This window comes from Eriocheir sinensis, chromosome 61, assembly GCF_024679095.1.
Source record: "Eriocheir sinensis breed Jianghai 21 chromosome 61, ASM2467909v1, whole genome shotgun sequence".
In the NCBI taxonomy this organism is placed as follows: domain Eukaryota; kingdom Metazoa; phylum Arthropoda; class Malacostraca; order Decapoda; family Varunidae; genus Eriocheir; species Eriocheir sinensis.
Window position 1 is genome coordinate 9,301,284 of NC_066569.1, and position 7,806 is coordinate 9,309,089.

Below are 7,806 nucleotides of genomic sequence, written 5' to 3' on the forward strand. Positions count from 1 at the left end.
TTGTCTGTCTCTCTTCATCTCACCTCGGGCCTTGCGTGGCACAGTGCCGTGGGTGGGCAGGGAGAGTGTTGGCACCTGCAGCAGCTCCTCGGCCGCTGAGCTCAGGTGGTCAAAGATGTAGTGGTACTTCTTGCCGCCAGAAGACCAGGTGAAGTTGACATTCTTTACCTGTGGGAGTCACCTCGTTAGTAAAAGCAGGAAATATGAAGAAGGGATAGACAGGACGGATAACAGATTGATGATAGAATAATTTAGTTGTGTTTGGATTTTTCTGCACCATCTCAATTATTGTTATTATTTCTTTACCTGCAGGAGTCACCTTGTTAGTGGAAGGAGTTAACATGAGAAGGGAAAGAGAAGATAAAGGGGGAGATGATTGATTGAGTTGTGATTGCCAATTTTCTTCATCATCCCAATCATCATCATCATCATTGTTTAACATCCATTTATTCCCTATGGTGGGGTTGGACGGGATATGAGCCTCCTCCACTGTTGCCGGTCCATAGCCATTTCTTCCGTGATGTTCAGCCTCCTCATATCTTCCTCCACCACCTTTCTCCACGTCTTCCTTGGCCTTCCTGGTGGTCTTGTGCCCTCTACCTCAAAGTTCAGTGCATGTCTCAGGATGTGTTCTTCTCTTCTCCTCACATGTCCAAACCACCTTAATCTGGTCTTACTCAGCAACTCCTTCATCATCCCAATCATTGTTATTGTTTCTTTTTACAGGAACGGAGGCAACTCAAGGAATAATAAAAAAGTAAGGAAACAAAAAGGCCTGTTGGTGCAATTTGGTCACATCGAGGAATCCAAAGAAAACCTGGAGGAAATGTGTGGAGGAGGAGGAGGAGGAAGACCTAGGTAGCTGCTCTCAGTGTCAATGAATAGGTAGCACTTGAAAGAGACACTTGGAGGACAGTCATTGAGCATCTAACCTCATAGTAAAAATGCATGGAGGATTAGGAGCAAGGTAACCACTCTCAGTATTAATGGGAGGAAGTACTTGATAGAGAAGGCTGGATGATTGTCATTAATCTAACTTCACAATAAAAATGAAAAAACTGACAAAAAGCTGGATGATGGTCATGAATCTAACTTCACAATAAAAATGAGAAAACTGACAAAAAGGTGGATGATTGTCATTAATCTAACTTCACAATAAAAATGAAAAAACTGACAGAAAGCTTGATGATGGTCATTAATCTAACTTCACAATAAAAATGAAAAAACTGACAAAAAGCTGGATGATGGTCATTAATCTAACTTCACAATAAAAATGAAAAAACTGACAAAAAGCTGGATGATGGTCATTAATCTAACTTCACAATAAAAATGAGAAAACTGACAAAAATCATTTCACTGGTCAAAATAAAAACTGATAACCATTCTGCATTTTGATTAGGCCTACAGCACCAGTTCTGCTCACCAAAGTTGGCCCACTAGATAGTCAAATTAGTTGCTGAAGCTTCAACATTCAAGCAAACTCAGCAACTCTCTCATTTAAAGTTTGAGAATAGGTTGAGGGCATAATAATCTTAACCCGGTAGCAGCGGGGATCATGGTCCTTCAAAGCAAGAAAAATGAGAAGAAATCACCCCTCACACAAACCATTTCATAATATATATCACAACATTTGTGATCAGATTATGTATCATCTATTTTGGGGGGTTTATATCATGGCACAAATCTGGCCCGTCGCTGCTACACGGTAAAGCCCCAAATTTGGTCCGTCGCTGCTACAGGGTTAAGATAAGTGAGGTGGTGATGAGATAGCTACACTTGCATAGAGGAAGAGGTAGTGGTGATGGGGTAGGTACACTTGGGTAGGAGAAGAATTAGTGTTGAGATTTTAGGTAGGAGAGTCTGGTCCTCATGAAGCAGCCCAGGGGAGGAGGGCCACAGGGCAGGCGGTGTGAGGGTGACGTGTGTGTGCCAACCTGTGCAGGGATGACCGGGAGCTGCTTCTCAAAGTTTGGGTCGAGGATGTACGGCAAGACTCGCCCGTTGTGGATGACGAAGATCTCCATTAAGTAGCCTGAGAGGGTTACAAGGTTGTTAGTGTCATTGCTGTTATCTTTTATTTAATTTTTTACAGTAAGGAAGGCAATTCAAGGCCAAGAAGCAAAAAACATTATTATCATTATTATTATTAGTTACTGTTCTTTCTTCTCTATTAACTTTTATCACTGATACTTTTATTCTTAACAGTCATAGGAAAGGATAAGCATAGGCAATACTGTACTCTATGGTCTGAGATACTATTGATTTTCTCACTTCTACTACTACTACTACTACTACTACTACTACTACTGCTACTACTACTATCATCCCTTTCTACTGGTATTTAACTCACCGCTAAACATCTTCACTTGGTTTCGGTCAATCCACAAGTAGAGATCTTTGATGCGACTCCTTCCCCTCGGTATCTGCTCATCCCCATTGACTCTTCTTGTGCGCTTGCCCTTCCTCCTCCTCCTCCCCCTCCTCCTCCTGGGACCTCTTCCCCCTCCTTCATTCCCTTCAGTTGTATTGGCTGCAGGTTGTATATCTCTCTTTCCCTTATTTTCTGAGGGTGAGGCAGTATTGGTGGTGTCACGAGGACTGTGGTTGCCTTCTGCTGATGTTATGCTGCGTTTTGAGACGCTGTTTCTGCTGTGATGTGCTCTTGCTGCTCCTTTCTGCTGTGGTGATGTGTGGTGATGATGTGGTGGTGTGGTGGTATTGAGATTCAGAGGTGGGTTGTGAGAGGAGGTGTGGGTATGTTTGGTGAAGGTGGGAGTGAAGGAGGCAAAGTTTTGGGGTGGATGAAGAGGTGTGGTGAGGCTGTGCAGGAAGGGATGAGTGGTGAGGTTGTGGTGGGGATAAATGGTGGTGATGGGTGAGGGTGCAGGGCTAAGGGTGTGGGGCATCACTGTGGTGGACAGGAGGAGGATGGTGAGGAGCTTCATGGTAGTGCCTCATCTCTCCCACAGATCTGTAGAAGGAGGGGGAATTACTAAATGAAAATGATGTAAAAAGAAAAAATAATCCTCTCTCTCCCACAGATTTGCAGGGTGAGAATTTTCAGGTAAAAAAGATGGGCTAAAAAAAGTGAAAAAAAAAAGTCATCTCTCCCACATATCCACAGAGAGAGGAAGAATAATTAGTAAGTGAAAAAGATAGTCTAAAAAAAAATCACATCTCTCACTTAGATTTGCAGAGAGAATTCTGTCAGGTAAAAAATGATGAGGTAAAAAAAAAAACAAAGGTCTCCCTCCCTCTTTGGATTCTGGTTCTGTTCGATAATGTGCAGGGCACCAACTCTACAGGTAACACCAAGTGACTACCACATAGGCACAACATTTCATTTAGTGACCTCATGGGGTATCAGGCAAGAGCACACTCTTCCCTAAGGAGGGTGACTCCACTTAGGATCACTAGAAGACCGATGAGTATTTATAACTTCCCTTTGAGACATTGGCCCCCTCAAGCTAAATGTTTCCATTAGTTTCACAGGTGTATTATCAGCTACTTGTGTCCATGAGAGAATTCTGGAAGTAAAACATTAGAAAAGAGGCTGGCCCTGGCTCATAACAATAGCCCATAGGTGTAGTGTCAAGTCCCACCCCCCAACTGTCTACTCCGTGGTGCAACATTGCAATAATTGTTAGCCAAATTCAAAGCCCCTCCCACACCTGTCAAGGGTGGCTGCCGGTGCTGCCCGAGCCCTGGGGCGATGGGCTCCTACCTTGGCGGCGGTGGCGGCAGGTGGGTCAACAGGACGACAGGTGCCCGCCGCCCGCGGCTCACCACACATTACACACACACGCGTGAGCCAGACCAAGACTCACACAATGCACACGCAACGCTGCAGGCCGGACGTGTGGCAACCCTCTCTCTCTCTCTCTCTCTCTCTCACACACACACACACACACCCCGGTACATACTTGCACACAGGAAACATGAACCCCCCCCTCCCCCTCCCCAGTTCCCTGCCCCTGCCCCCGCCTTGCCCAGCCCCTGCGGGTATCCTGGGCCTGGGGGCGGCCTGCGTGGCGTGCCCCGGGCGGGACTCACCGGGGTCGCGGCGTGAGGGAGAGCGGACACCTTTGTTTACCTTGCTTTGTTTACGCTCGGCGGGAGGGTTCGGCGCCGCCTGCCTCGCCCCCGCACCCACACACGCCACAAGACTCACTCCTGGGGCTTGTGATGACGGTATTTTAGATCTGTTAGTTGTTTCAGATCTTTGTTATGCTAGAGTCGTGCTGGTCTGGCGCCTGGCACATCTCTCTCGACTCGGCCCGGCGCCTGGTTTACACCTCCACCCCGCCCACGTGCTTCACCAGGCACCGAGAAACTGTTGGTGGCGTGCCAAGGGCTCAGCAAAGGTCCAAAACTCTGCCCTCTGGTACTGTTCAACCACTGTATCTTTTTAGTTTCCAAAGGTCCAAAACTCTGCCCTCTGGTACTGTTCAACCACTGTATCTTTTTAGTTTCCAAAGGTCCAAAACTCTGCCCTCTGGTACTGTTCAACCACTGTATCTTTTTAGTTTCCAAAGGTCCAAAGCTCTGCCCTCTGGTACTGTTCAACCATTGTATCTTTTTAGTTTCCAAAGGTCCAAAACTCTGCCCTCTGGTACTGTTCAACCATTGTATCTTTTTAGTTTCCAAAGGTCCAAAGCTCTGCCCCCTGGTACTATTCAACCATTGTATCTTTTTAGTTTCCAAAGGTCCAAAGCTCTGCCCCCTGGTACTGTTCAACCATTGTATCTTTTTAGTTTCCAAAGGTCCAAAACTCTGCCCTCTGGTACTGTTCAGCCATTGTATCTTTTTAGTTTCCAAAGGTCCAAAGCTCTGCCCCCTGGTACTATTCAACCATTGTATCTTTTTAGTTTCCAAAGGTCCAAAACTCTGCCCTCTGTTACTATTCAACCATTGTATTTTTTTAGTTTCCAAAGGTCCAAAACTCTGCCCTCTGGTACTGTTCAACCACTGTATCTTTTTAGTTTCCAAAGGTCCAAAACTCTGCCCTCTGGTACTGTTCAACCACTGTATCTTTTTAGTTTCCAAAGGTCCAAAACTCTGCCCTCTGGTACTGTTCAACCATTGTATCTTTTTAGTTTCCAAAGGTCCAAAACTCTGCCCTCTGGTACTGTTCAACCATTGTATCTTTTTAGTTTCCAAAGGTCCAAAACTCTGCCCTCTGGTACTGTTCAACCATTGTATCTTTTTAGTTTCCAAAGGTCCAAAGCTCTGCCCTCTGCTACTGTTCAACCATTGTATCTTTTTAGTTTCCAAAGGTCCAAAACTCTGCCCTCTGGTAGGTACTGTTCAACCATTGTATCTTTTTAGTTTCTTGGTACGCTACTTCCACATGTATCCTTAAAGTTGTAGAATCACACTCTGTATTGCCTGGGGGTTGGGATGGCATGCTCCTCCCTTCTCCTTTGTTGTTTACTTGTAACAATAAACTATCAATCAATCAATCACTATATATTGTGGCCACACACGCCAATAACTTAAAAATTATGCCCTGAACTGGAACACAGAGCTCAGCAACGTGTACATCCACTGATCCTAATTATCAAAAAAGGTAAAGTTTGGGGCATATGATATACCTGCATGTGGCCTTAGTGCTCATCTCCGTCTCATAGGCCCTTGCGCAACGAGGAGGAAAACCTGCGCACTTAGCCTGCCTTCGTTCGGTTTTACACACACACACACACACACACACACACACACACACACAGGTTACTTTGCACCAAACAACTGTGTGCATCAGACAAGACTTCCTCAATCCACCGTTGCCAGATTGTCATACTCATAGTATTTACCGGTTTCTGACGCCTAACTATTGCCAAGAAACATAAGGAATCAACTATTTTAACGATAATTATAAGTGAATCTCCTTATTGGGGTCCACGAGACAGTTTTTGGGTCGGAAGTCGGTAAATATAAGAAACTGAGTAAGACAATTTGGCAATGTTGGTTGAGCTCGGGCACAGGTAACTCTGCTCAATGGTTGTCGTTTCCGTCGTCTCGCCAAGGCATGGAGGTATTATAACATGGGCCAAGGTATTGTGTCTGACAGCCCGTCCCGCCCCCGCCCCCTTGCCTCAGCCCACGACTTCCCGAGGCCGAGGGACGGACTACCCTTTCTGACCTTCACCTGTGACGCAACTTGGAATTTTCTTGACAATGTTACGACTTGTTATGTTTATTCCATATTGGTAGATAGTAGATACAAGAACAACAGTTATGATGATGATGATGATAATAATGGTAATAGTAATAATAATACAGTAATAATAATAATAATAAGAAGAAGAAGAAGAAAAAGAAGAACAATAATAACAATAATAATAATAATAATAATAATAATAATAATAATAATAATAATAATAATGATAATGATAATGATAATAAAAAATAAACAACAAAATAAGAAGAACAATAGGTATACTAACTATGCGAAACCATAATCTAAATCCACATTGGGAGAGAAGTGAGCTCAGGAAAAGCCTTGTGAACGGTGGATAAGCAAATAAATCTACGCAATGATCACACATTTTCCCTTGAATTGTAGCAGCCACTTTTTTTGCTTCATTCCTGTAGCTTGGTGATGTCTTCTTGTAGGAAATCCACAGTCAAGAGGTTAAAGTCTTACCAAATGTTGAAGGGGCGATTACACTGGGCAAATTTTCCGTGGATCTTCAGTCAAACCACGATTTCCGCTAGCGAGGTTCTCATTTGCTTCTTGTTATTGCTGCTGATGATGATGGTGAGTAATACCGTCGTCCTTCTGTGAAATCTACCGTAGCTTTGGAAGATCGTGGACCCGCCAGAAAACCACGGACATATGAGAACCACGCCAGCGGAAATCGTGGTTTGACTGAAGATCCACGGAAAATTTGCCCAGTGCAATAGCCCCTTGAGCCTTGAAATATTTGAGAGTATGGGCCATATATCTAGATAAGCCTCTCTTTGCTCGTGGACCCGCCAGAAAACCACGGAAATATGAGAACCACGCCAGCGGAAATCGTGGTTTGACTGAAGATCCACGGAAAATTTGCCCAGTGTAATAGCCACTTAAGCTTTGAAATATTTGAGAGTATGGGTCATAAATCTAGATAAGCCTCTCTTTGCTTCGTGCGCGGCGCAGTGACGATGAGGATCCAGATGAGCGGCGGGGCGTTGTAGTCTTGGAGGAGGCGGGATGTGTGGATCTTCCGTCCACTTGAAGTCGACGGCGGCGCCTGGCAGGTTCCTCCCTTCTCTTTTGTTGTATACCTGCAACAATAAACTGTCAATCCTGGAAAAGCAGGTACGAAATGTCACGTCACAGCCTCTATCAAAAGTATGGCTAGCTAATGATTGATATTTATCGTTTCAGTTTATTTTTTCAGACTCATCGTGTTGAATAATTTTGTTTTCGCATCGTCTCATACTTTTTTTTCATATTTGTCTTATACAATTTAGTTTTATACCTATTCTAATACATTTTTTTCATGTTTATCGTTTCATACACTTTTTCATACATTTTCACTTGTATCGTCTCATACTTACACCGTTTCAGGCATTTTTTTTCATATTCGTCTTATACAATTTAATTTTATATACCTATTCTAATACATTTTTTTCATATTTATCGTCTCATACACTTTTTCATACATTTTCACTTGTATCGTCTCATACTTGTACCGTTTCATGCATTTTTTTCATATCCATCTTATACAATTTAATTTTATACCTATTCTAATACATTTTTTTCATATTTATCGTCCCATAGACTTTTTCATACATTTTCTCTTGTATCGTCTCATACTTGTA

The 7,806-nt window shown here is 43.6% G+C and overlaps 1 protein-coding gene and 1 long non-coding RNA gene across 17 annotated transcripts in view; one reads left to right on the top strand and one right to left on the bottom strand.

Moving 5' to 3' along the window:
• The first annotated feature begins 4,380 nt into the window (after positions 1-4,380).
• Positions 4,381-5,290, top strand: LOC126986381 (uncharacterized). Of its 7 annotated transcripts, none has more exons than XR_007739656.1 (3): positions 4,381-4,706; positions 4,821-4,877; positions 4,935-5,290. It is a non-coding gene; the product is annotated as an uncharacterized LOC126986381 (long non-coding RNA). The 7 variants fall into 7 exon arrangements; XR_007739651.1 differs by lacking the exon at positions 4,821-4,877 and adding an exon at positions 4,707-4,820 and having other exon boundaries at positions 4,381-4,649; XR_007739652.1 differs by lacking the exon at positions 4,821-4,877 and adding an exon at positions 4,707-4,820 and having other exon boundaries at positions 4,381-4,649; positions 4,992-5,290.
• Positions 4,404-7,806, bottom strand: part of LOC126986379 (ankycorbin-like) — a 12,979-nt gene continuing 9,576 nt past the window's right edge. For 6 of the 10 annotated variants that reach the window (XM_050842452.1, XM_050842456.1, XM_050842454.1 and 3 more), the window contains 2 exons: positions 5,313-7,266; positions 4,405-4,512 (listed from right to left, as the gene is read on the bottom strand). The gene's annotated coding sequence lies outside the window, so the exon portion shown is untranslated. Of the gene's footprint in view, positions 4,513-4,920; positions 5,026-5,312; positions 7,267-7,806 lie in introns of those variants that run through there. The other 4 variants (XM_050842455.1, XM_050842451.1, XM_050842449.1 and 1 more) reach the window with 3 other exon arrangements.